We start from the raw sequence: 20,840 nt of genomic DNA on the forward strand, positions 1-20,840 counted from the left end.
TTTTCACAGTTTTGGCCCTCATGGGAATCGGGCTGAGGCTACTTGCTTACACCTAGTTACTTTACACCAAACCAACCTCCCATATATATTTGGGCTGACTCATCTCTGTCCCTTTCCCGGTGGTCTGTGGGACCAGGCAGGGGTGCCCGCTTTCCCCACTGCTCTTTGCGATGGAGACTCTTGCCATAAAAATGTGGAGGGAGGGCCAGGAGTGGGTTATCCACCTTGAAGACAGGACGCATCTTGTATCCTTACACACGGATGACCTACTTTTATACCTGTGGCATGTAACATCTGACCTCTACCACTCCGGGATACCCTAGTTGCATAAGCTGCCGCTGCAGGGCTGTGAGTCAATTTGGCAAAATCGGTAATCTACCCGCTCTGCCCCGACCAGCCGCCACGAGTAGTACACCTAGGCGACACCAGCTCTCACTGGCATGAGAAAGCAATCCACTGTCTGGGGATCTGTCTATACCATGCTCCACAGGATTTCTACAAAGGGAATCTTCGCATAGCCTTGACAGACATCAGATCTCAAGTGCACTTCTGGCAGCCCCTTTCCCTGATAGGTAAGATAACGTTAACAAAAATGGCCATTTTACCTCACCTTTTATATTATTTCACGGAGCTTCCAGTCATCCTGCCGCAATCCTTTTTTAAAGAGCTTGACATCCTTTTATACACCCTTATCTGGGGTGCCAAATGCTGCAGTGTTGCCCTTAGGAAGTTGCAGCTGCCAGTGAACTGGAGAGAACTGGGAGCCCCCTCCTGCAAGGCATACGTTTTAGCAGCACAGCTACAATGGCTATCCCCCTGGACCCCTGGGCAAAATTCGGGTGAGACATATACTGAACAGGGGCTCATGCTGGTGTCTTTGATACAGGGTTTCCTCCCTCTGAATGTTTTGCCCTCTTTCCCCCCTGTCCTTGCAGGTAGAGGTAGCTCTGATATGCATCTTCTGAATACACTGTCTCACACATGGGGCCCCGATGTATGCCCCAGAATGACCTCTTATTGATCTCCCCCGCTTCCCCAGTTTTTACTCCCCCAGTGATATGAGAGCTTGGACGAAACACTCGCTGCTCATGCTGGGGGACCTCTCCTCTGATGGCCAACTTCTCAGTTTCAAGCAGTTGACCACAGAGCATGGCCTCTCACCGGGGCAGTTCCTTCTTCACAGACAACTTAGCCATACTTGTCATACCCTTTTGGAGACCTCGGAGGGAGAACTTACCACCCATCCACTCTTGCAAACCATTCTTACTATGGCTGTAATAAGTGGTTAGTTAATTGGCAGTTGTCCCTTTTGGATCGCTGCAATAAAATGGGAGGACAATTTTGGGAAAGTGCTGACACAACATTTCTTTTACATAATATTGTTGGTTTCGATATTATGTCAGTGATCCACTGGGGTGTCATGAGGATCACTTTTTTTAATTCTACTGGGAGCAAGGCTAGAAACAGTAGCCAAGTAGGCCAAGTAGCCATGTAGGTATTAAATGTCCGCTACATGTCCTGAATTTACCTCATGGCATTAATCCACTGCCAGACACCCTCTGCTCCTTTATCTCACTCTTGAAGGCTTCTGATGTTTTTTCCGTCTTCTCTTTTTTCTTCTATCCCATTTGTGTGTTTTCATTTATGAAGGTGGTAAAAATACAGACCGTCGGCTACATATGGTATTTAATTTCCACCCATTTGTGTAATTACTGTGCCATCTACCATGACTTTAGAACAAAATCATATCAATCAATTTGGTGAAACCATTTTTAACAGTGCCATTTTAGGGGCAAAGCACAGACATTTTGGCACTGATTGGCTGAGTCACAGCGTACAGAGCCATAATACAATAAAAATAGAGTCCAGAAAAAATATAAAAACAAGGGAAAACCATCCAGAAAAGGCAGGTTTCCTCACCTACCATAGGAATTTCACATGCATGGCCTATTATCAGCACATCACCCTACTCTGATGGGACTCAATTGGCACACCTTGCCAGACCGCACCTGCTTTAAAACCAGCTTCATCGTTTACAAAGCCAACATGACCAGCACCTCTGCTTATCTTGCAACAACCTCACCATTTTTGGTGACTCCCTGTTGGTGTCCTGGCTACACTCGCAACCATAGGACCAACAGACTGGAACATAGGCAGTGTAGATATATACAATTAGGATTTGGAACAACATCTCTGTATCCATCAGGACTGCGTCAGCACTGTTCCAAGTTAGGAAGGTGTTGAAAATACACCTCTTTCAAGAACATTACATCACAATGCAGTTACAGAGCCCTTCTGCTCCCAGAATGCTTGCCTTAGACCCTGTCAGCACTTCCCTGCCTTTTAGCTAGGTTTGCACAATACAAATACCACTTATACACACATACAAACAATTCAGATATTTATTTTATAGAATTACACACACACTGCTGCTGTGTGTGAATAAATATTCATAACTGAAAATGTAAAATTGTAGAACACATGGGTGTTCTACATCTTATTCTTCTTCCTTTCGAAATTCAGCGTACTGCATGACTGGTTAGAAAGATTGCAAAGACACACCAGACTACAGCTTAATAATTAATTTTCTTTTTTTAGCAGTGTTACTTAAATATTTGTTTCTTGATTTCATTATTAAAACTAGCATAGAGATTACTTGGTTGGTTTGGATCAAGTAGTGCTCAAAATTGGATTTTAAAGAATATTGGTAAATTAATGAACTACATGGTTCTGAAGTGTTTTTTATTAAACCAGAAGCAACTCAACATACTCTGTGAAAATATTAAATGTGTAGGAAATATTCAGTTATTCAGGGCAGAGCTTGGAAGAACTACTTCCCCTCCCACCCATTTGCCCACTTCTCACATTCTGTGGCATTTACAGATCTTAGAATATGACATTACTGGTGGAGTACAGATTACTGTGCCAAAGTTTTAAAACTAAGTTGGCATTCAGAAATATTCTCAAAGGAATAGATCTCCAGCAAAAATAGATGTTTATACAGTATTGTGTAAAACTTTGAGGCACTTATTCATACATGATCAGTGGTCTATTTAATCATATCCCATGATACCACACACACAGTCACACGCATAGCACCACCAGTAGCATCACATCCTTCTCATGTTTCAAGTACTCCATGTCCTATTTACTGTTGATGGTCCTTAAGTACAAGGTGAAAGTGTGGTTCCATATGAGTACTTCAGTCAAATCCTTCTTTGTGATATCTGCAGATGCAAACATTACAGATTGCAAACTGCAGTGTAGATTCACTAACTTATCATGCAAGGCAGCACAGCAGCCGAAGTTGCTGTGCTGCAGGAAAGAGTGAGAGCAGAACAGTGCCATATTTACTGAGATGTGCCGTTGTTTTTCTATCTCCATGTACTGGTGCACTTTAGGCTTTCATGCGCCAATGCACAGAGCCTTGCCAGAACCATTTCAGTACCAAAAATATGCTTTAATACTTTTCCAACTTTGTGTGTGAGCTGTACAGTATAGCACACATGCAAATTTGAAAAAATGTGGAGAGTTCAAAACTTTGCATCACAGTTACAACTTTCTTGAAGAGGTGTACATTTTTTATGGACATTTTTGTCTACTAATGTTAGTAGATAGGGATTTGCAACAAAAACCATGAGTAGTTGTAGGAAACACCCATGTAGCACCCATGTAATGACGCATTGAGGCAAACTAGTGCAAAGTAGTGCATGTCACTACTTTGTGTTACTTTGGGCATCTTTCTAAAGCAAATCCTAATTTATGTTGGAAAGCAAGTACCACCACCATATAGTGCACCAGGTTTGTGTACAAAAGTAATGCACACCCATTGCAAAGTACTAATACATTTGTGCCTGCTTGTTTATCTTACTGCCTCTAAGATAAAATAACACATATTTGTATTGCACATGCAGATTTTCACCTGTGGTTTTCTTGACACTAAATAACATATAAATACTCATCATTAACCTGTCAAAGCTTGAGTTCTACCAAAAAGGGTTGATATGCAGTATCAATGGTAGGCAAAGTAGACTTAGAGACTCTGCTGCAAAGAATTACACCAAAGGTACTCGCTTGATCTTTTCAAGGTATTAGATTTGTTAGTAAATTGAATTTCAATTACAGTAGTAGTAGTGTAACTAGCAAAAATACGACCAGTCATCAGTAAACTAATATGCACACAACACAAATTGCCTAAAGAAACAATATACAAGCCAAATTAATTGTCCATGGCTAAATAGCCAAACAATTAGGCTGAGAATAGAGGGCTCTGCATGACAAGAACAAGGTGAGCTCCAATGTGCCTTATTAAAATGTACCTGAAAATGGGGTACTTGCCCAGACATTTCATACACCCAACACACTCCACACACACAACCACACACACCTGACCCCACTACACCACACCCCTCCCTAAACTGCATGCTCCTTAAACTTGCTCCCTCACTAAACACGCCACTAAAATTTGGAATCTGCTACACTGGTCACCGAACAGAACAAACAGACCCATCCATACAATGCTCCACCACCTCAGAAAGCACCACCAACAATATGGAACCCTTATCTTTAAACTTTTCATTACCGCCAACCACAGCCTGAGTAGCACCCTTCTTTACCGCCCTCCCAGACAATGTGCTAACTGCGGCAGCACCACTGTGAACTTTGTGGCTTTCTTCCCATCGCTACCAAAGCATCTCTACTAACTCCCAGAAGACCACCCTGACCATCTGGCTGACAATCACCACTCAAGAATCAGCAGTGATCATGCATTCCCATGCGTTACTATGTCCTCATCAAAGGACTGCACCCCATCAGCGCAGCCCTCCCCCATCCTGAATGACTCACTCATTACAGCCTCGTAACCGGATTCCTGGAAACATGCCACAGTAACCCCCTCCTCAAGAAACCAAACCCTCAGTATACCTACAAATGTTAGCCATCTACCAGTCTATCTCCCTGCTTAGCTATCTGGACAAAGTCATGGAAAATATGATAAATAAACACCTACCAACCCAGCTCATTGGCAACTAACTCCTCAAAACCATGCAATCCTCATTCTGGCCCAACCACAGAACAGAGAGTGCCCTCATCGCGGCCATGGACAACATTTCGATGATCATAGACAGAGATGACACTGCAGCTCTCTTTCTACTGGGTATTTCCACAGCCTTCTACAGCATCTCTCACTCCATCATTATCCAACGACTGCATAAAGCTAGCATCCAAAGTCCCACACTTCGCTGGATTTGCTCCTTCCTGACAGGCCACACCCAGTCAATCAGCCTGGCCCCTTTAACATTGGACACAGTCAACCTCATCTACGGAGTTCCACAAGGATCTCAATCCCACTGTGTTCAATACATACATGATTACACTCAACAGCATCATACAATCCCACAGAATCATTCCCTATGCTGACGACACCCAGCTCATACCCTCCCTATCTAACAAGACACCAGAAAGCCGGCCCAATTTTCCTACCTGCATGACCAAAGCCACCAGATGGATGAAAGCCAACTACATCAAGCTAAACACAGACAAGACAGAAGCAGTAATGTTTGGTAAAGTAGTAATGTTTGGTAAAGACACTTCTCTCTCTGTCCCTACCTTGAACCTTTCAAAGTTTGATCCGCACTGCTCTCGAAAACCCAGGCAAAGAACAATGCAAAAGTAATCGACAAACAACTCACCATGACCAGCCAAGTGAACACAGTCTCCGTCTCCTGCTTCCACAAACTCAAGATGCTCAAGAACATCTTCCAATGACTCCTCACCAACACTAGCAGAACTGTCACCCAAACCCTCATCACCAGCAAGCTTGACTATGGCAACACACGGTCTGCTATAATCAACACTCAACCTACCAGAAGACTCAGGGCCATACAAAACTCAGCAGCCAGGCTTACCCTCAACTTCTTGCATTACTGCCACAACACGCTGCAGACATTGACCCTGTAATACTACACCTATTAGTCATGAAAGATACTACAGAACAGCAAGCTAGGCAATATCAACTAACTGACGATATTTCTTCATTTTACAGAGAAAGATATGTGCGTACATTTCTTTGACGTTTAAGGCCCACTGTATTAGCAAATACAAATTTAATTCATACTGATAATTGGAAGTTTTCACACCATTATAACCTCTCTACAGTGTTGCCAATACTTGTGACCTTTAAGACGCTTTGGGATTTAAACTTTTCAATCTATTTTATTATTCAGCTTTTCTCTGATCCACTTCATTTACTTCTTTGGTGACTCTTTTTGTCTCCTTCTTCTTGCCTCTGCACTTTATTTTAAAATACATGCAAAAAAAAATTAAGTGTTAGATAAACATCTAAAGTAACTAACAATACCACACAAAATGAAACAGCAACTACTTCTGACACCCATTTACCCCAACAACGTTACCATGAACCAATTTGGTTCCAGATTCCAGTCAAATTCTTAATGTACCTATTAATATTTGGAGAATTATCTATCACATACGTCCAACATTCAGTCTTTATCACCTTCCAACCTGTCTCTTGTGCTGTAAGCATATCTAAAGCCATTGTATTCTGAATTACTATGCTTCTAATTTCCCAAATATTTCCTCATTAATACTAGCTAAAGCACAGGCTGTGTTATCCGCTCAGCACTTTATTAAAGTAGGCAGCTTTCTAATTTTCACATCATTCAAAGTAATCCCAATAGGAATAATCAAGGCAGAGAAGACATCCAGAATTCCTGCACTATCAGTCTTCACCCTACTAGAGTGCACACCTTTTTAACTATTAACATGATACATTTTAGGAAACACTTATGCTAAATAACAATTTCCTATCTAGCCCATTGCATGAGTGAAATAAGCAGTCTTAGTTCATGTGAGAAAGACCGTATATCTACTATTTTCTACTTTGACTTTACCATTTTCATGTGTCATACATGTGTGCCCTTCTCCTTCTTTTTCAAGTCCTAAGACTAGGATGTATTTGTGACTTCTTAATCATAGGTTCCTTTACATAATTACATCTTAAGACTCAGAACTTGCACGTTTAACATTCTGCTAATGATTATTATAGTCCAATTCTGTTAGTTTGCACACACCTACTTCTGGAAAAAAAACATTCATCATGCTAGTACTTTTTATATTGGTACTATGGAACTTCATAGGAACTGTAACTCAATGGTCCCAAGATTTGAGATAGCAGGCAACATATCTATTGGAACATTGTGATTTGGATTAACTTCCTCTAAGAGACTCTGATGCATTATTATTGAGTAAGAGGAAAGAGCAAAGACCAAGTGGGAAGTGGAAAGATATGTACAAATACAACAATAAGTAACATTCATGATATCTGTATAATCCTTAGACAATGCCGTACCAGTAATCATTCTTACAACTCTTTCAAACATCTATCTCATCAGGTTTAGTACTATTCACATTAGCATTGTTTGAGAGATACCCCACATGACGAACGTATTACATCAGCAGATTAATAACAACAGCAACATTTAAATTATTTAAACTACTTTGGAAGCCATACAATTCTTCACTTTTCTTTTGGACATCTTCTCTTCGAATCTGTCTTTCAAAAAACAAAGGGGGTCATTCTGACCCTGGCGGTCCATGACCGCCAGGGCGGAGGGCAGCGGAAGCACCGCCAACAGTCTGGCGGTGCTTCCTGGGCGATTCTGACCGCGGGGGTAAAGCCGCGGTCAGAAAAGGGGAACCAGCGGTTTCCCGCCGGTTTCCCGCTGGCATAGGGAATCCGCCATGGCGGCGCTGCATGCAGCGCTGCCATGGGGATTCCGACCCCCTTCCCGCCATCCTGTTCCTGGCGGTTTTCACCGCCAGTGACTGGATGGCGGGAAGGGGTGTCGTGGGGCCCCTGGGGGCCCCTGCACTGCCCATGCCACTGGCATGGGCAGTGTAGGGGCCCCCTAACAGGGCCCCATAAAGATTTTCAGTGTCTGCTTTGCAGACACTGAAAATCGTGACGGGTGCCACTGCACCCGTCGCACCCCTTCAACTCCGCCGGCTCCATTCGGAGCCGGCTTCATTGTTGAAGGGGCTTTCCCGCTGGGCCGGCCGGCGGTCTTCTGGCGGTCGCCGGAATGGACGCCGCGGTCTTTCGGCGGGGACCGCTTGGCGGGCGGCGACTGCCGCGGTCAGAATGACCGCCAAAGTCTTTCAAAACGTTTTTATTAAATGTTTTTCACAAAATTATCTAAAAAAAAGTTTTTCACAAAATTATCTAAAAAAAAGTTTTTCAAAAATCAGTTCACATTTTTTTCAACAGTTCATTTTATTTCATGAAAACGTATTCAGCATCGGAGGATTTCTCAATTCCTTTTTCAGTTTACAGGAACTCTTTTGGATCTCCAAACAGAAATTGAAGACCTTTCAAGTCAATGTCTTCTGGTTGAATTATTTCCAAGTATGTCTACTCATGAGCTGTGTACTCATGTTTGGCTTTCTCTGCTTCATTGATTTAAGCGCTGCACGACCCACTGAGAACTCTTTAGCATTCACTTCAGGCTCTCCAGTACGACTATCTTTCTTTTTTCAGCTACTTTTGAACTACCAGTTTGATATTGTTTTCCTTGAGTTCGATTTTGTGCAACTTACCTTTTCATTCACACCTGTGTTTTCTTTCTTTGTTTCTGAACTTTGGTTTTCACTATTTCCGACTGATTGCCCTGTCACCCCTCCTTCTATATCCAAGTTTGAATTCGAGTAGGGTATGCCTCAAACCATTTTGAAAACCTGCACATCACTAACATGATGTATCTTAGATCATCATATGGTGGCACTTCCACAAAATCGACTTGCAATGTAGTAAAAGGATCATGTGCCTTTGCAGATACTCATCACTATATGTTTTTTTCTTTTCATCCTTAATTTGCTGATATACTGTACATCTCTGATAATGACTTTCTGCACTATTGCTAGGAGTCTCAAATTCAATACACCAGGGTAAATTAGAGGATAATGTAGTAGTTTAGATTGTATCATTGTATTCGGGTGCATCGTGAGTTTGGACTTTTACGTGCTGCAGAGAAAGTCACCGTGTTCAACTCCCTCAAAGCAACCTGCACAATGTGCTTCAGAGAATGGAAATCAAAAGTAGTTCAGCCTTTACGGGTTGATCTAACACATATAGGTTTGACATCCAAGTACATTCAGGGAGCACCAGAAAATATTAACAATCCAGAAATCATTGACATCAGATACAGAGGAAACTACTTCTACCTATCAGCCATTTGTTTTGGGTAACAGATTTCCTGATACAATGCAAGAGAATGTACACACAGTCAGATCTCCTGGTCTTCCCTTTGTGCCTTCAGACAGCCTCATTTCGCAGTGGAAGTTATTGAATATAACAAATGTGACAAGAAGCACACAGATGAATGAGGTTGGTCAATATAATTAGCAGAAAAACAAACCGGGTCAAATCCACCCTTTTTTGTTCTCCTGATGACTAGAGAAAGGGGTCAATTTCTAACACGTCCTGCCTCAAATTCCTGAACATCTGCAAAATCCCGATCTGCCCCAAACTGTAATTTCACTGCTGTTCATGAACTGCAATTAAATTATTGTCTACTATTCCCTGCTTTTTTGTCACTTTAAGGTGGATTCAAATTAAGTGAGAATTCCAGTTTTGAACTGTGCTTTGCGTCTTCGAGCAGTGAACAAACAACAAAACACCCACAGAGAACAGGGTACATTTAGAACGCAATGGACAGTATATTTCCAATTTATGAATTGAAAGCTTTAAAATTTATGAGACTTTTGTAGTTTAACAGTGGCTTAAAATTGAATAGCAGTAAACTATAAATGTATTTAAACTTTCTGCTCTGCCCTATGCCCATTCTAAATGGCCACAGAGTCTATTCCACCTGACTTTCGACCAAGCACATCAACCTCTGAATGGACGGTGTGGCCTTTGGCTATATTTTGCGCATAGTTGCTGGAGCTCTAGAGCACTGTACTTAAGCTTTAATCATGCATAGCCAGGTCTGGATGCAGGATGTGCCCTTTGAACCGGTCTTTTGTCCCTTCCCCATATACCATATAACCAGAATAAAAAATGCATGAGTTTTGGGTAGGTGCAGTAGACTTTGGAAACAATGTTCTGAATGTTGAACAGGACATGCGCCCAACCATATTGCTGCAGTGGTCACTGTGTACCATCTTAGACCCTATTTAAAATGAATGACGGTCCCTTATCAACAAATTGAAATTACTTCTGCCTTCTTAGGTGTTGACTGCTGGTTGCCCTGGTGGGACTCGGTGTCCCAGGGCCCTCTGCTGTACTGTGATTGGTCACAGCTGCTGTTAGGGGGAGACGCCCACATCACGCTATATAGCGCTGCATGTCCCCCACAGCACGGGAACTTCTGCCTTCTTTGGTGTTAATTGCTGGTTGCCCTGGTGGGACTTGGTGTCCCAGGGACCTCGGACGTAATGCAATTGGGCGCAGCTGCTGTTATGGGGAGGTGCCCACATTGCGCTATAGAGCACTGCCTCTCCCCCCGCAGTGGGGGGACTTCTGCCTTCTTTGTTGTTGATGGTTGGTTGTGTTGGTGGGACACAGTGTCCCAGGGCCCTTTGCTGTTTTGCAATTGGCCGCAGCAGCTGTTAGTGGAAGGCACCCACATCAAGCTATATAGCGATTGCACTCCCCTGCAGGGTGGGCCGTGCCTGGGTGTAGACCGGGCCAAGAGCGGTCCCGTCTGTGCCCGGATGAAGCTAGGCTGGGCCTGGTCTCTTTCTCTTGTCCTTTCCTGACCTCTTCTCTCGGTCCTACTGTGCACCATGGTTTGGGGTTTTAGGCTTTGTGGGACATGCCCTTGTTTAAATTCTGAGACAGTGCTGTCATCCTTCTTCCCCAAGGCACCTCTACGGATAACTAGTCACTCAAGAAGGAGGTGGGAAGTTGCACGTCTGTGTTTTGCTCAGTGTTTCACACTGCCGGGTGGTGTGTGGCAGCCATTAGCAATGGGGAAGTGCAAATGCACTGGTAAAGGGGAGCCCCCTCAAACTGTGCTAAAAAACAACGTCAATTGACCTGATGATAAAAAGGGCCATTGGGGTGGTTGCCTCTGAAATCAAACTCACAGAAAGGCCCCAGTCCCTCAGCCAAGAGGCAACACGTGTATCCCCTGGCACTCAATCTCCAGCCTCTACCAGTCTGGACATTGTTGATAGTGTGGAACTCCGAGAAGAGGTACAAAGTGATACATACTGACCCAGACTGTTTCCTAAAGGCTTCCTACCCAATTCAAACCCCTTGGGGGAAAAGGAATCCCAAGATAACTCACCCCCACAAGATTGTCAGAAAGGTAGGAGCCTGTCCCAAGCAACATCATTCTGGGGTCTGAGTGTCAGTGAAGAAGCGAGGAACACTGGGGAGGTTCAGATGTCTCAGTGGGCTACGGTGCTTTTGAGGGACATTTTGGACCAAGTCAAGGCTGTTTTGGCGGCTGAGAAACTGCTATTGGTGGAACTGTTATTATCATTGGAGACTGTCAGCAAGACCACAATAAATTCTGCTCTCAGGAGGGGAGGGTAAAAAGGATATGGGGACACAGGCAGATCTCACCCCTGCTACCGGTATGGAAGGGATCAAGTGCCTGCTTACTAAGGAGAAGTGGAGGGGGAGGATCCAGTTGCCTGCCACTCAGTTTTAGATAATCAGGGACAGAGGGAGGGGAGCACGTTTCAACACCAGAGGAGTGTTGGTGATTTGTTTAAGCCAGCGGTTGTTTACTCGGAGTCCGAGAATGGGGGTGGCATGTCTCTCCCTATTATCAACCTCCCGCTGGCCTCTTGTCCCTATGTTGTGGTTCTGGCAGGGGTTCCTAAACTGAAGGAAAGCCAACGGGAGACACAACAAGAGCTATATAGCAAATGCCCAAATTAGTTTGTTAAGACTGGAAATCTTCTATTGGACATGGCCAGCAATATAATTATGACCTGAAGAGTCAGTTGTATCGGGCCGGGCCCTGTTGACTGGCCTGGTGATTGTGTAATTGTAGACTTTAGAGATCTGCGTCTGGTCCATATTATTCTCTCAGTTGCGTCCAGGGTGCAGGAGATCAGTTCCTCCATTTGTGTTCTTCCTCTGGGACACTTTTGTAGGCCCGCCCATACAGGGAGAGTTCATAGCGGAAATCTCTCTCCCCCAAAATGGATAAACCTCTCTAAACCTTTGATTCCAACCTCTAACCAGTACGTGGTCCTGGATGAGGTGGATTGACTCGCCGGCAATAGTTCCCCTATTGGCCTCAAGTAAAAGGAAAGTGTTAAGTTGGGCAGGCTTAAGGAAGGGTAGGATTTGTGCGAGGCCAACTACCATAACTCACAGAGCAGGGAACAGAAGCCTCCTGCTATTCCTACCTTGCCACCCAATATTGTTGTTGATGATTTAGTTGGGTGCCCAAATGTTTGAGAAACCGCCTCTAACATAACTACAGGCTCTAAATTGGTGGTGGGATATAAGTTGGGCGTGGAGAAAAGGTTTTCCCTAAAGTTCTTCTTAAAAATAGTGAAAGGAATCTTGAGGCTGAGGAGCTGACTCAGGATCAAGGTCCACCCACAGATCCAGTAGGCTTGGTTTGGGTGGCTAGGAACAAGGCTACAAAACCTCTCAAAATAGCCTCATGGAATGTTGCAGGCCTGAGAAATAAGCTGACCTGCCCAGACTGGGTAATTTTATAGAACAGTATGAAATCTGTTTTTCGCAAGAAACCTGGATGGCACAGGAGTTTTAGCGCCTGGGATTTGCGGTATTCAATAAGGTAGCAACAGGGGGAAGGCGAGGTAGACCGTTGGGGGGGTATTTCAACTTTGGTAGTCAGCCATTTAGGATGTAGGGTTGTCCCAGTGGAAGTCTGTTCCAACGATATTCTTTGTCTTTTACTTAATTTTCCACCAAGTTTAGAATTGTATTTGATTAATGTCTACTTGAGACCGGTCAGTCTGAATTGTAAGTCAGGTTTGGTGGAACAGCTAGAAGAACTTCTTACTACACTCTCTCCATGAGTGTATATAAGGTAGTTTGAGGCGATTTCAATTGCCAGTTTGAGCCTTTAGGTATGGAGCGAGATGATACATTGATGATGGAAGATGAGACCTGGGCTATCCCAAGGCTTCTGATCTCCTCCATTAAAAAGTGGATTCCACTGGCGTTACAAATTAATACGGTTACAGTGAACTGCGCACTTCGTGCCTCTAATGGGCGTACAAAGTCTGATCGCTAGGGGCAACACACTTTCAATCGCGCAGGGCAGACCTCCTTGAAAGACTACATTTACGTGGCTATAAGGCTGTGGCCTTGTACAGTGGATATGGAGGTCACAACTAGACAGGACAGTGATCACAATGACCTCTCTCTAGAGTTTAGGCTTCCCCTTAATAAGGCCACAGGAGTGTTATCTGCCCCACTGGATGATCGGCTTACACTGGTCCCTAACCAGTGGAAAGTCAAATGGAGCAAATTTTAGCAATTATCTGTTACTATCAAGGCATTGTATAATTCAGTAGGAGTTGGGCTTTATGATTTGTGGGAGGTTATCGGAACCAAAGGGGACACTGGGCAAAGGGCAACAGTGACACCCTAGGGAACTTCTTTGTTGCAGAGTTTTGTCCCATGGGTGGGAGAAAAAGCAACCCGACCAGGTTTAATAGCCATTGTTGCATAGCTAAGCACTCTCTCTTAAAGGCTCTAAGATCAAAAGATAGTGGTGTAATCTGCTTAGCTAGGGCAGACTATAAACATGCTGTCAATTGTGCCAAAAAAGATTGGGAACAAGACAAGTGGGAGTGGTCTCACCATTAAGAATTTCAAAACATTCTGCCACATATTAGCCACCGCCCACCCAGAGACATGCCCCCGAATTGAGAGCAACATTTTGGCGGACATGTGGAAAGAATGCTTTCATTCCTTATATTGAGAGGGAACTGTGCAGGGAAGATTGTGGGGGAAGAGACAATGAAAGAGCTAGATACGAGGGGGTCCTTTTATGCCAGGGACGGGGGAAGTTTAATCCGATAACCATGGAGAAAGTTGAGAGGGCCATCAATTCTATTGCCCCATCAGTTCTATTGCCCCAGGTATAAAATCCCAGGGAATCTCTTTCAGGCATTACCTGAAGTTTGGGATCAGTATCTAGCCACCGTGTTCAATGCCATCATGGAGCGGATGCCAATTCCATACACTTGGTTAGGAGCAGAGATTGTCCCCATTTTTAAAAACGGTTCAGCCCTGCAACCTTGTAATTACAGGCCTATTAGTCTGATGTCCAGCAAAAAAATTCCAGAAAGATCCTAGAGGGAACTGTGCAGGGAAGATTGTGGGGGAAGAGACAATGAAACAGCTAGATACGAGGGGGTCCTTTTATGCCAGGGACGGGGGAAGTTTAATCCGATAACCATGGAGAAAGTTGAGAGGACCATCAATTCTATTGCCCCATCAGTTCTATTGCCCCAGGTATAAAATCCCAGGGGATCTCTTTCAGGCATTACCTGAAGTTTGGGATCAGTATCTAGCCACCGTGTTCAATGCCATCATGGAGCGGATGCCAATTCCATACACTTGGTTAGGAGCGGAGATTGTCCCCATTTTTAAAAACGGTTCAGCCCTGCAACCTTGTAATTACAGGCCTATTAGTCTGATTGATGTCCAGCAAAAAAATTCCAGAAAGATCCTAGAGAGATTGCATGACTGGATGGAGGACCTGGGTGTTCTTAATCCACTTCAAACAGGCTTTTGCTAGCGTACCTCGACTATTGACCAAATTTTTAGGTTGCAGCTATTGTATTGGAAGTATGTTGTTTTGGGGGGAGGCAGCCTGTATTTGATTTTTGTTGATCTGTGCTCTGCTTTTGACTTGGTCCCTAGGGACAAGCCCTGGTGTGTTCTGGAAAGTCTAGGGGCTCCCCCTTACCTGTGCTTCACTCTACAAAGACTCCATGAAGGGAACTTTGTGCCAGTTCACTGTGGCCAACTAAGAGAGCTCTCTGACTCTTTTCCCTATTTCTAAAGGTCTTCAACAGGCTTGTGTGCTGGCACCCAAGTTATTTTCTTTGTATGTTAACTTGTTAGTTGACTGTCTGTCAGTCATACATAATGATGCCCCCAAGTTAACGAACCCTAAGGTACCAGCTCTTATGTTCGATCATGATAACATTTTAATCTTAAAGGCCCCTATGGGAATTCAACAGGCACGGAAAAGGGGATTAGGAATTAATGGGAGCAAGACGAAATTTATGTTTTTGAACTCCCCTTAAGACTACACGCTCTGATCCCAATTTTAATGGGATTCCATTAGAGAAGGTCTCAACCTTTGAATATACCTAGGGACTACCCTTAGCGAGTGCATGGACTGGCTTTTCCATATGGAAAGACAAAGATTGAGGCTTGGCAAGTTTGTTGGTGGGCTCACAAAGGTACACAGGGGGTCACTGTTTAAGCCAGTCAACCCCATAACGGAGATCTATAAACAGCAAGCCTTAGGTGAGGCCATATATGGGGTTGAGCTGTGGGGACACAAGCCTCTGGCAGAGTTTACGAGTATTGAGAATAGGTTTTTGAGACAGATGTTGAGCCTCCCAGCCAGTACCCCACTGCTGCCCCTTCGTCTGTATCTGGCTTTGAGACCTCTAGAAGAGGTTATCAGACTTAGGCCTTTACTCTTGTGCCAGAGAATCTGGGCAACTCTGGGGCTAAATTCCTATAGCTCAACCCTTGAGGAAGTTCTAGGGATCATCAGGTGAATAGATTACCTTGGGTGAGACACGTCTAGTTCACTTTGGAACAGATGGAGAAGCGCCATTTGTGGGATAATCCTGGAGAGGCATGCTATTCCATCTAAAAAGTTGAATTCACCAAATGCTACAGGGACTATAACTTTCAAATTTGTTAAGGGTGCATTCTCAATCAGTTTGACCTCACGATTCCTATGTTTTAATGACTCTTATTGTCTGGAAAGTTGCCTTAATATAATTCAGATGGCTCTGGCGAGAAAGTTATGTCTCCAGTTTAGGCATGGTACCCTTCCCATTTGTTCCTTCACAAGTAAGTGGAGTCTGAAGGGACAATTTATGGTGGATAGTCTGTGCCCATCATGTGGTCAGGGGTAAGAGAAGAGGCGGATGTTCTCTTCTTTTGTCCAATCATTAAGAGGTATAGATCTGCTTGGATAATCCCAGTCTGGCACAATCTTGGATTCACTCGTTGTTTGGAGGCATTAAGAGGTCTGAGGATGAACACTGGCCAGTCTATCATTTTTGCTGCCTCTATTCTAGGTATGGTGCATACAGAAGAGGGCGTAGGGTTGATATGAACCCTGATACTTGGTGCTTGTTGTATCTGGACTATATGATATGCATAACATTTGGCTTTTATTTAATGATGGAGGTGGGTGCTTGATGCAACCGGGTCTAGAAGGAGCTTCAATATCAGGTTTTTAGAAAATTGTTTTCTGAGCATGTGTTTGTCTGTTTTTTTTAGCATGCTTAGTTTAATTCCAGGTGAAGGCGGTCAAGGTAGCATCTCATGTCCGCCCTCAATTGTAAACTTAGTTGTCTCATTCTTTTTTTTTTTAATAGTGGCTCTTTGTTAGGGGGAAGGTTTTAGATACCTTTCCATAAGTCATTTTGGGACCAGATGACTGCCACATTGGTCAGAAAGTTATACTTCCAGTTTAGAGTGGTCTTCCTCTTGCTGAGAACCTTTATCTCGAAATGGACTGCAGGGCACCTGTTGTTTGTCCCGCCTGTTATTGCTCAGTAGAGAGTCTTTCATGTTTTTTCCTTTTTTTTACGTTTGTTTGTCTGTCCCCGTAGAATCTGGCTAGCACCCAGTTTGCAGGCTTTTGGGTGCACATAGCCAATCTGCAGCTCTATAGAATTATTACGCTTTCCCCCTACAGTAAATGGTCTATTTCTGGTGTTTTTAGATTTTGTGGGTCATAGACAATGTCACTGCAACTATCTAGCTAAGATCAATTGTCTCCCATGCTGCTTTTGGAAAGCTGGGAAGTTAGTTTAATTCAATTATTATCCTGCATTTTGTGATGTTCACTGTTTGTAGGTTGCGATTTCAGGGGCAAGAAGCCTTCTCAGGCATATGTAATGCCTTATAAATGAAAAATGTCAAATTAAAAAAAACCTCATAGGAAATCATAGTGAAGAATGCAACACTGCTAACCAAAGTCCAAGTTCATTCAGTGCTGGTGCAGCAGTACTGGTCGGAGAATATGAATAGATGCCTATGCCTAGTCCCCATAGTCACATCCACAGGCTGTGCCTAGAATGTACAGAAACCTCATTAGTGGGCAAAGGATGTCAATGAAGGCCACAACCCTGCCCAACAACTGCTGAGCATAGATGTAGGCCCTTATCTTGTATCCACTGCACAGGCCTTGCACAGGTCAAGTCTACCATATTCAGACGCAGGTTAACTGGAACAAGGCTTGGCAGAATGCCTTGATCTGTGTCTACTACATGATGATCAGAGCTGCAGGCCATCTCAAGTGGTTGTTGGGATTAGAAGTAATGGGCACAGGGCATGGCCGAAGACATGGGGGGTCTATTCTCAAACTTTATTTTGTGGTACATAACGTACTACAAAATGCTATTCACTAGATGCACCTCTTTGCTTTTGCCTCTATTATCTTTCCTATGTGCAGTCTCCGTACATGGAAGTAAACATACTGATAATAGATATCTGAGGGACACAGGCGAGTGGCTGGAAAGGGGGTTGTTGAACCTACCCCTCTCTGCAGTGTCACCCCCAAATCTTTTGCCTTTATCTTTCACTGTTTTGCTGAATTTGTTTTTCTTGGCTGCGGGACTCTGTTCACTTCCCCACTGCTAACCACTGCTAAAGTGCTTGTTCTCACTCCAATAAACATGATTAAATTGGCTTATACCTGATCTGCGTATTTCATCTACCTATGTGTCCCCTACATGTCCCAAATACCCAGTGCCTGTAAATGAAATGCTACCAATGGACCTGCAACACTTATTGTGCCACCCTCTTAAGAAGCTCCATAAAACCTTTGTCAGGCCTGCCTTTGCACCATGGATGCAATTTTAAACTGCCAATTTGACTTGACAATATAACACCCTTGCCAAACCTTAAAATCCTCTTCTAATGCCTATAGGTCACCCCTAAGGTAAGTCCTAGGTAGCTCATAGGGCAGGATCCATTGTAATTAAAAGCTTGGACATTCCTCTAAGTTTTACATGTCGCATAGGATCACATTGGGTTGTGTTAACTTTTGACTGGGGCTGGATAAACATGTCATGATTAGAAAGTATAACATTGTAATTTAAAATCCTCTTTAATGGGTAAGCTGGATTTTAAATTACAATTTTGAAATACCACTTTTAGGAAGTTGTCATTTTCCTGTCCTTATCCTTTTGGTGTTTGCAGCCTCTCCTGTGTCACAATTAGGCTTTGTGAATTCCTCCCAGATAGTCACACAATGGAGGTATTAGATTTGAGTGAATGGGCCATTTGTTGTCAGGATAAGAGGGTGGAGCTGGACACAGCCCCACCTGCAACTGAATAGGCTGTGTTCTGCCTTCTCACAAAAGGCTTGCCACCTCCATATTGTCTCTGTAGCCAGCTAGAAACCAAGGCAGGGGAGATGTGAATTTCCAACCACTTCAAAAAGAAACCTCTAGAAACTTCTTGCCAACTTCAAAGAAGGCACCAAGTGTAAACATAGGGCCACCAGATCCACTCTTCAGTTCACTTTTTGGACCTGTGGAAGGACTCTCAGAAGACAGCCTGCTGTTGTGACTTGCTGTGACTCTGCAAGAGTGCTTTGCTGCACTTCAAAGGACTGATTTGCTGCCAGGAGTCTGCCTTGAACTCTCTGAGGCTTGCCCTGTTGCTAAAGCCCTGCTTCATCACTTTAACCCAGAACTAGCAGAGTGACTCCAAGGGCTAGTTTGCTGGCCTCCTGTTCAGAGCCTCAGGGACATGAAAGGCTCCCACCACCTTGAACCCGTACCTGGACACAGCCTGAATGAGTCCTACCCCTCAAGTGGTGCTAAAGGTGGCCAGATAGCCACAATCCAAAACTTGGGACTTAAAAAAACATGTTGGCTAAAAAATGCTTTGAGAACAAAGGGAAGACCTGGAAGAACCTGCATGTGTATCCCCCCAAGGTGCATTGGTGGTCAGCCTGACTTTGCGGATGCTCCTGCTACTTTCTTCTCCACAGCTGCAAATCCCGCTCAGTAGTCCTTCGTCTAAGGGGTTCTAACCTCCTGGACCTGACTTTGGCCTCCTGCCTTGTTACGCTGGAGATTTTGGACTTCCATAAAAGTGAACATAGAAATCTTCACCACAACTTCGTTCAGCAACACCCCGAGCGCAAGACTCCTTCGTCGAACCCTCCCCCCCCACTGCAGCCTTGCCTACTGAACTTCACTGTTTCAGAACATTTGTCTTGAAAATTCTTCTAAATCCGAAGGTAAGCGCTGACCAGGCCAATTCCAATTCTTGTATCCTCCATCACACTCTGGCACATTTCTGGACTTTGACTGGTTCTCAAGTGATAAGATGTCTGCTATTGATGCTTGTTTTTACTACAAACTTTAAAAATTGATAACTTTGGGTCTACTGATTTGAGTTTTATTGTTTTGATGTCAAATAATTTATTATAATTCACTTTAGTTTTCCAAATTGTTGTGGGACTTCTCATGTGTTGTGTTTTCACTTTATTACTGTTTGCGTGCAACATGGTTACTTTACCCATTTTCTCTAAGTTAAATCTGACTGCTTTGTGTGCCAAGTTATCCAGGGTTAAGCGCAGGTTAATATATTGTCTTTCTGTGGTTGGTTCACCCAGCCAGGATTGTATATTGTAGCTGTTGTCTGCCCAGGACTCACACTCAATAACAATCCAGTCCAATAACAACCCACTTTCACATAGGGACATTGGTAGGGTTAAAGGAGGAGTAAGGAGTGGTTAAGGAAGGGTTAGTGAGGGGTTTAGGGTGGGACAAGCACCCACACACAAAAGTGTAAGCCCCTTCATTTTCACAAACTGCTCTTCTACAGGTACTGTAGCCAAAAAGGATTTAAACAGTTGTAAATGTACTCCACTCAGAGATGGAATAGGTCCAGCACCACACATGGCGTCTCACAGGTACTGCAACATCCCCCTTTAAAAAAAAATGGAGTTAGGTCCTTCAAATAAAGCCCCATAGGAACTAATGTTAAAATAAATGAAATTATTTGCACTGTTTAAAAATACCAATAGGTTTCATTTTAGTATTTAAAACGTTCTAAAAATAAAGCATAATTGATTTTAAAATATTTTAGTAACCTTTTTATATGAAAATTAACATAATATTATTAGTTATTAAAAAATACATTGCGTAAATTCATTCTATACATCACGTTCAATAAATTTGAAACCATAACACATGTTTTACTTTAGGTAGGATTTCTTAAAACTAAACATTACAAAAATAAAATATTTTTTATTTTGAATCTAATATATTCAAAATTATAGAATTTTTAGTTAAAATGAAGTTAAAATGCTGTCTCTTTTTTACATAAGTCGATATATGAAATAAATATATAAAAATATGTAACACTGATATTTAACACAATACTTTCCCTATACTTTACTAAGGGGAGATCTCCACTCCAGTGACAGTGTGCTCCACCTAGGTGAAAAAAGTTACAAGTAGTAACATTACACTTTTAGATGGTGAATAGCCTAAATTGTAAAGTTACTCAAAAGTGTAAGAGTAAACTTACACCTTTAGATTTACTGATATGTAAGTTTACCTTTCTGAATAGGCCCCTTTTATCTTTG

The sequence above is a fragment of the Pleurodeles waltl genome, chromosome 3_1 (assembly GCF_031143425.1).
Source record: "Pleurodeles waltl isolate 20211129_DDA chromosome 3_1, aPleWal1.hap1.20221129, whole genome shotgun sequence".
NCBI lineage: Eukaryota > Metazoa > Chordata > Amphibia > Caudata > Salamandridae > Pleurodeles > Pleurodeles waltl.